The 9,235-nt window shown below is 33.3% G+C and overlaps 1 protein-coding gene across 2 annotated transcripts in view; it reads right to left on the bottom strand.

The window, feature by feature from the left end:
• LOC106465996 (thymosin beta-4-like) overlaps positions 1-5,741 on the bottom strand; it is a 28,256-nt gene extending 22,515 nt beyond the window's left edge. The window contains exon 1 of one of the 2 annotated variants that reach the window (XM_022394362.1): positions 5,642-5,741. The gene's annotated coding sequence lies outside the window, so the exon portion shown is untranslated. The remainder of the gene's footprint in view (positions 1-5,641) is intronic. The other variant, XM_022394370.1, reaches the window with a different exon arrangement.
• Between the last annotated feature and the right edge of the window lie 3,494 nt (positions 5,742-9,235).

The raw sequence follows: 9,235 nt of genomic DNA, 5'->3' as shown, positions 1-9,235 counted from the left end.
CACACACACACACACACACACACACACACACACACACATATATATATATACACACACACACACACACACAATTATTCAGTATTCATGTTGGGAAGAGTACAGCCCTTACGTTCCATGTTATTTAAATACATGTTTTGGTTATAAAATGAACACTTCGAATAATTGTTTTATTCTATAATAATGAAATTAAAAACACGCTTACGCAGCGTACATTGAAGCAGATGAAACTGAATAGATTACCTATTCATACGAATATCAATATTTGGAAGCTCCCGAATACTGTGTTCTAGCACTAGTGTTGAGCAAGGATTTATTATACCAGAAAGTACATCACATAAAAGACAGACTTCACGACTAACTCCCGAAGTAGTTTTCGGAATGCAGTCCGAACAAGGTACAAAGTAGGATTAATGGTTTTAGTGTTCTATGAATTCTCGTACGTTTACAATTTCAGCGATCCCTCACTGTCTTTAGAGATATAAAGAATCCTACAGTTAATTCAGCATTTCTTGGGAATGACAGTTAAATTATGTTTAAATAGGGTTAATTCTTGACCTAAGAATCTGATATGTGACTAGTATGAAAATGATAATTACAATTTACTTACTATATACATATATGGCGCCTACACTTATTCCTATGTCATATCCCATCAAGCCTGACTAATCTTAGTATTGGGCAAAAGGTCTCGTCGGTACTAGATATTACAGATAGTGTAATTAACAAATAACGTTCTCCTTTGCTTTCATTCACGGGTTCATAGAATTAAATATTTCACTGAACAGCACAGTTCGAATGATCAGAGGTTAATGAACTTACGCAAGTTAACCTTTAGAAACAAGTTTCAACAATAATATGTAACCTCGGTTAGTTATACACAAAGTGTCACGTGCAATCCGCGTGCATTTGCTGCTTAGTTTCCTTGTGGTACTGCGTACAAATGGTGGTTTGAGTTGTCACGTTACCGACTTATTCAGCTCAACTAGGTTAAACAAGCTGAACATGAACTTTTTACGAGTTTCTCACGTCTGCCGAATGACTACCACACACGAGTGCTCGTGGTCGTTTCCTCAATGTTTGCGAGCTATTTTATTTCAGCACCTTACTGTGAAATTATCATCACTCGAGATATATTTCCAAAGTTTAATACTTTAATTCACCACTCAGATAAGACTTCGCTGTTCTCAAATAATCTTGGATAAATACTTGTTTTTGTCAGCGCGTGCCATATTCCACATACTTGTACACTTTGCTGTCAACTGTGTAGCGGGGCACGTTTAATCATGCATTTCTATTCTGGCTGTAAATAAGAAAACCTGCGTTTCGTCTTACTTTAAAAGTGAATACAACTGTTGAGCCATCAGAAAAATCCAGTTGGACTGAAAGTTTGAAATTACAGTGCTTCAGTTTTAAAAAAACTGATACAGTTGAAGCGCTTCCACCCATATACTTTCAAATTAGTTTTTTAATAGTAGTCACGAACACCATCTACAAAACACGAGAAGTCGAGACCATGGCACGTTTTCCAAGCACTGAACTTGGAGTGGTTACTTTGAATAACATAGGTTTGTTTAGTATTCTTGTCGTTACTCGTTTTCATCTATTCAACGATATCAATAAATGATTTTCGTTACTGGGGCAGTTATCTTTCTTGAGTTACACCGAATTTTAAAATGGGGAAGTTTTCAGAAAAGAAGTTGAAATATTCAATGTTTTACACAAGTTACTTGGCGTTACATTAATTGCGCATTCTAGAGGACCGTATCTAATGCAGATGTGCCACAACTTTCTAGGAATGTTCACACACACACACACACATCGCCTACTTCTTGACGAAGCTTCAGTAACAAGTATGAACATCAAGTTAAATTTGCTAGGACACACGAGACCTTGGATTGTCTGTATTAGAGCAGCAAACAACTGTGGAATTGCTTAAATATGCGAGCTAATTAGTCATAGTACTATATTATTTGGCAAGCATGTGCGCTCGACCAAATGTCACCAAAAGTAACTTGCACTCCAATGTCTACAGTAATCTGTCCATGTTTAACATATGCCATTCTATATAAAATTACACCTGGCCACATGATTTAATTACGCAGTGTCGACATGGGTCAGAAACTATATGGATGCATTATTTTGTGGTGGTGTCTGACCAGCGTTACCATCTGCTACCGTAAGGCAAAACTTCAGCGAATATCCTACCTACATCAGCAAACGTGTGTGTGTATGTGTGTATGTATGTATGCGTGCGTGAGAATTTCCTTTGATTTCTTGATGTATAAAACTTCATTATGTGTCAACTTTTAAAAAAGAATTATCGCTTGTGTATGAACACAATTTCAAATACCCGTGAGTCACAGCATGATGGCTATGGAAATAGAGCAAACTCGTCAAAACCGGTTACTCCAAAAAAATGAATACAGATTTCCAAATACTCTCGCTCTCAGCTATCCTCAGGTCTGCTTCTAACTTGTTAAATTTTCAGGTTTCTTGGGATTCATATATTGAGCTTGTTGGTAACCTTTTCAAAAATATCGTTTTGAGTGCTGAAAAATATTGATTATACAAAAAAACGAAAGACAGGAAACTCGCACTCGATCTTTGAAAATGGAACCTTCGAACGCGCTCGAGTTTATTAACTTTACTAAACAAAAATATTCACGTATACTTCTGTTTCAATATTCAAAACTACCAGTAACCATGATCTAGCAATATAAACATCTTGCAAAAATACTTAACTGACTGCATGTACATACAGAAAGAACTTCAAGTTGAAATACTGGATTACCTATACACGTGAACCATTAACTACTTAGTTATTTTTTTTTTTATAACCTCCATAAAACTACCACCAAGATGACTCACTGATGACCGTAACTGATAAAGGACAGCATGTCAGTACGGGGTTACGAATCAATGTGTAAAACAAGTGCGGGTGTCGCTCTATTTCAGACGGCGTGTGTTTAAAAAAACGGGGTGGGATAGATGAAACAATGTACACGTGTCAAACATTACCACACAAGTTGGCGTACTTGTTTTACTTTAGAAAGTTAGTTTCTTCAAATAACTAAAAAACTACAAATTTTAACATACTACTTAACGAGTGATCAGACCAATTGGCTCACCGAAGTCAGATATTAACTTCCACACATAACAAGATCTATGTAACATTTTTTGTATATACTAATTACACAAATCTTTAGAAGGATCCACTTCCCAGTACACACATCTTTCTCCAACAAACTATCAGAAATATCTAACGGGAGAAATTGAGCTTGGTAAAGTTTAATGTTAGTCTCCAAAACTCAAAGATTTACATCAATATATCAGTTTCTTCTTCAAAAGTAACTAACAGGAACTGTCCAGTCCACTAACAATCCGACCATCCGAAGTAATTACTTTAATTCACTTAAAGTTCGCTTTATGAGATTGATATATCATGATGGGAATAGATGGAACACAAATTACAAAACCAATCAAGTTCGAATTCTGTTAATTTTAAGGCGATTCTAATTCTAGTGCAAGTGGGACCGTATTGATAACCTGAGAAGGTTTGACCCCTGCCCAACAGTTAAAACATAGCACTTAACTAAATGAATGCTAATATTAACATCACAGCTCGTTTAATAATTATTCAATTTATTGGAGTCATTCAGCAAGTACTTCCACAGTATATAACATGCGACATTATCAAGAAATCATTTGTACCAGAGTATACCAGATAACATACGTGCCCCTAATAGTAGCCTTTACTGGTTATACGGAAAGAGCAAAACCGTAAATTATTCAGTTATTCAAAACCACATACTTACCACAATTGTGCTCCGGCAATTTAGTTTCTAATACACGATTCAAAAAATTGAAAACTGACTGAACTTTGCTGTTACAAAGACTTTCCGTAAGATAATTTTGGTACTGTCACATCCACCAACAGAAACTTTTGTTAATAAACGTCGCAGTTTCTGAAACAACCGTAAAACGTTCAAATACACTACTTCACAGTGTTTGGTCAATGATCTTTTTCGGTTTGTTTATATTAAATTGAATTATCTGAAATCCAAATTTCGTAAAAGTTCATAAACTTTAACAGTTATTAAACTGGGTTGTAACAATCTAATCTGTTAGAACTTAACGGCATGTGAAAATACAACGCAAGTAAACTTGAATTTTTAGTAAGTTGAAAGTGATCCATTGCAGTCACAGAATTTTAAAATGGAGCTATATCAAAACGAAAACCAAGCTCCATGGTTGCCGTGTATCTTATTGTCATTTTTGCTATATCTTCAAGAGAAGTTAAAATATATCGAATATTTTAAGCGATTCAATGTTCGAGAATTACTTCTGTATATGTTCGTTCACCTTGAGTATTGCAATGGCAACGAATCGAACAAACTTACATATTGATGAACATGTACTTTCAAACGTGTTCGAAGGAAGCTATTATACTTACAGAAATATATAAAGGATACGCAGTTACTGATTAACAACTGTATATTGTTTATGTTTTACAGTTAAATAAATGAACGCGTGTACATTAATAACCCATGAATTCACAATTTAAAATCAATATTCAGACAGGTACATTTACTATCGAAACTACCATAATACCAATGTTGCACTGTGGATACAGCAGGTGCAACTGTTTGATATTTATGTTAAGCTATTATGCAATGAAACTATTTGCATGTTATGCAAAATAAACGAATTTCGAAATTAAACAATATTAAGCTTTAAGTTTTTACCTTGTAGCTTGTAAAAAGTATTTTCGGTGTATTAAACTTTTTTTGTCATATTACATTTTTTTGGAATGATGACCAATATTCCTCATGATTTGTAACATAGAAGATCTCGACTAAATGCTTTGCGACTCAAAACAAATAAGAAAACTACGACATTACGTGGCAAAAATATGCGTATACTACATGCATGTATGTATGTATGCATGCATGCATGCAGAGTAGTTGATTCTCTAGTCATTCTAAAAAGATCAAGGGCACGATCATCACTTGTCTGTTGAAAACCATGTGCGAGAAGAAAGCGCGGTCATAGAACCAATGTCATTCTGACCTTGAAACTTACGCCGTTTCTATCAGACATTTTCATGCAACAATTTATCATTTTTTATTTAAATAATAGTGTATTTACACTATTAATTGAAAACGGAAGACAATTAAGTCAAATTTAAATAGATTATTTCCTCTTCTTGCTCCAACAATATTTTATTATTGAGATTTACCACATAAACATTTCTAACTCGCGCACAACCTTTCTCAATTCTTTGACTTTAAATTTGAATAATTCTACATCACGATGGCCACTAGAGCTAATTAAACAAACGTTGCCGAGTGTTAACTTAATCAATAATACTTTTGCTAACTATATTATCCATTTTCACATATTTAAATTTCTAAAAATTAAAAATATCTTAATACGGTGATTTAAAGGCTGCTAAAAATAAATCTTATTTATAACTATTTACAGAAAGAGATACGTATTACCGAAATTATTATTTACCAGTTACACAAAATAATTATTAATTTTTACAAAAACTTTATATTATCATTGCGACCTAAAATACAGATAAAAAGCGAAACATTTATACAACAATAAAGTAGTTTCTGAGAACCATGCAACTTACTTCCACTTTCAACAAAAGAAATACCTTAACTTCCTTACTTAACCAACTTGCTACAACCCACTCCTCAGTCCAACTCAACGACTACTTTGAGTTTCCTCGTCTTTTGTCTGTTTGCTGTAAGGCGTGACCAAGTCGAACGTGCTGCCCTCTATTCTGAAAAATAATGTCTAAAATACTTTTTTCTTGCAGACAGACATCCTTGTCAGCAGTCAATCATTATTTAAAACAATGATATCATATTAGATGAGTTAAGGGTACAGACCATTTATAAACTCCTATAAAATCTTAGATAACATTGTTTATTCGCTGACAAATACTGCATGATATTCAAATATTTTCTATAAACGTTTTACTGCTTCTGCGCAACATGATGATTTAAAATGTCGATAAAGCTATTTAATTTTTTTATATATGTGAAAAGCAAACATTTTCGTGGCATTCAGGCAATATTTTAAAATTATTACTCATCTACTCCAAAAACCCCATCCGAAAAATAGAACAATATCGGTACGTTATTATTAACACTTATATTTGATATCCAAATTTTTTATCGATCATGAGTATTATTTATCTCATTGCATGTTATTTTTAACATATCAAATTTCGAATTATTATGAACACTTATAGAGGTTTACATTTTTGATATATTATCCCGAAAATAAATCGATTCCAAATATTTACTATTAGCGTCATCTGTTGTAATAAAACTAAAGCAAACCAAAGTTGTCGTATGTTTCTTTTTGTTTTTGTAACAATGAAGCCTCCAATAGCTCAACGGTAAGCTTAAGGGATTATAATGCTAAAATCACAAAAGCTTCTTTTAAACACTTGCAATGAACTATAATTTCTTGGAAATAATTACATCTGGCCTGTGTATTGTGTTGATAAGTAGAGTGAAATTATTTTGTCTTAATTGTATCATTTATAGATATATATTGGCAAAATCACCAACAAGACTATAATGACGCTGGCTGATTTGTGAAACTTGAAATATGAATTTATACATTAAGTTAAAGGAAGTTTAGTGGTAAACAGATAACACTTTTTTCCACCTTCCTATATTACATATTTTATATCATAAAACATTTCTAGAGTTCCAATTCAAAACGTGGTAAATTTGGTTCGAAGTCATGTGTGAAGGAAGCTGTCTACTGCTTCATGGGATAATTGTATCATATCCACATTGCTTATATACTGTGTCTTGGGGCTGCTTTACAATTGTTACACTGAGCAAAGATGCCTCCATATACTTATGATCCAATTGTGTGGTTGGTCAGCTACAAAGGCCCGGCATGGCCAAGTGGTTAGGGAGCTCGACTCGCAATTTGCAGGTCGCGGGTTCGAATCCCCGTCCCACCAAACATGCTCGCCCTTTCAGCCGTGGGAGCGTTATAATGTGACGGTCAATCCCACTATTCGTTGGTAAAATAGTAGTCAAAGAGTTGGCGGTGGTTGGTGATGACTAGCTGCCTTCCCTCTAGTCTTACACTGTTAAATTAGGGACGGCTAGCACAGATAGCCCTCGTGTAGCTTTGCGCGAAATTCAAAACAAACAAACAAACAAAATGTGGAAGCCATTTTCCATTAATGTCTTGTCCAACAACACCATAAAAACAAATAGATACTGAAAGTTTTTGCCTTCTGGAGAAATGTTGCAATCTGAAGAAACAGATTTATAGGTGTCAAAGACAACTACAGTCTGGAAATGTTACATAAATTTTGAATACTATAAATAAAAGGTTATAGAAAGGCTAGCTGTTATGATGTATGTGGCTAATACAACATTAATAGCAGGTAGTTCAATAACAAAGTTATGCTATTATTGTATGAGCTTCTTAATGAACATGTATTATCCAAACGAAGTAATAGCCACAGTGACCAACCCAAGAACTGGCCAGAGCTGATGTTATCTACTGTACAAAAACTACAAATACGGTTTTATTAAAAAGATATACACAAACGATTGAATAAATTAAGAGCACAACATTAGATAAAATTGTATTTAATTTTAACAGTAAAACAAGAAAACCTTTAATCTAGATCTATTCGTATATTTAAAACTACTGTTGAAAGTTATGTTTGTTTTTTCAGATTCATATTAACGTTGACTAGAAGGAGGTTTGATGTCATATGATTAACTCGTGATTTAATTACTATACCTTTCTTGAAAGTACAGGAAACTATTTGAGCCACATATAATGCGAGTTTCGCAATAGTAAACAATTTAACTAGTGAGTCTGTTACAGTAGTTTATTGATTCAAAAAATTCAAAGAGCTAATTTGTATATTACTGTCAACCAGACGAGCAACCAGGATTATTATAAGGAGGGGCTCACTTTCAATTCATTAATTGCTAAATGATATATTATAGTTAGTAATAAAATAGTATGATACTTATATTGTAAATTGAAAACCTGTATAATACAATATTAAATATATTTCTATTTTTGCCTTATCTTTGAAAATTATTGATTTTATGTATTTTTGGCAAGAAAATGACACTTGACCATTATTATAACAAAAAAGTTAATGAAAATAAATATTAATTGAGTTCTATGCTATAGTTATTGCATTAAATAAAACAAGTAATTAACTGTCATCAACTTTACTCTTTACTGTCGTAGGTTGGATTTGTGCCCCACCTCCAAACAAAGAGTACTGTGGTATTCTCTGGCAAAAGGATTTCTCGCCAAGTAGTTATTTAGGTCCCGCTAACTGGAGGTTTGAAGGACACCTAGTTATGGAGTATTTGTTTGACTGAGTTCTTTGTGAAGAAAGAATCAATATGCAAAACGTCAACAACAACAGTCTCTATTAACAACAAAAATTACAAACAACACAAGATAAAAATGAGGACACACGTTTAAAGTGGAAATCTTGAGCTGATTGTAGAGGTGTGGAGAAAACTTTAATGGATTTCTTTTACCAGTCTACTGTGAACTCCATTCTCAATAAGCTACACTAAAAAGAAAGTTATATGTAAAATGAAAATAACCTTGGTGTTAATATTAAATACAAGTTAAAGTAAATCAAACTGTAAACACATGAAGTTCTGTAAATCTTATCAAAATATCATTAAGTCTACAAAAATTTCAGTTACTGTGGAGAACCTGGCTTTAAATACTAAACAAAATAACATTAACAAAGCCAGGTTTGCCAAACTGTAACCCACTCACAAATTCCCTTCATCCAAGCGCAGAGGGATGGTAACCCTAAAATATTACCTGATTAGCGGTGTAACGAATTTGTTGTTATGTATTTATTTTAATATGAACGTTGTTTAGATTAAGTTTATATTTAAAAACATGCATAGCTTGTAGTGTTAGATATGTATTGCGAAACTCCCGCCTATTCTCCAAAGTTATAGAAGATTCTCGAGAGTAAAAATCAACAATATATGTATATACGAAAACACTTGTATTGTTACGTAAGACTGAATTTTCTAGAAAACGTTCCCACGGCTATAAATATAACTAACGCGCCGCGCCAAGAGAGTATCTATTATTAATTCGCTATATATCGGTGTGCTATAAAACTTCGAAAGCTATAACTGTGATTATTATAACGCTTATCAATCGGAAAACATAAGATATT

This window comes from Limulus polyphemus, unplaced genomic scaffold, assembly GCF_000517525.1.
Source record: "Limulus polyphemus unplaced genomic scaffold, Limulus_polyphemus-2.1.2 Scaffold71, whole genome shotgun sequence".
In the NCBI taxonomy this organism is placed as follows: Eukaryota; Metazoa; Arthropoda; class Merostomata; order Xiphosura; family Limulidae; genus Limulus; species Limulus polyphemus.
This window is presented reverse-complemented; position numbering and strand designations above follow the sequence as displayed.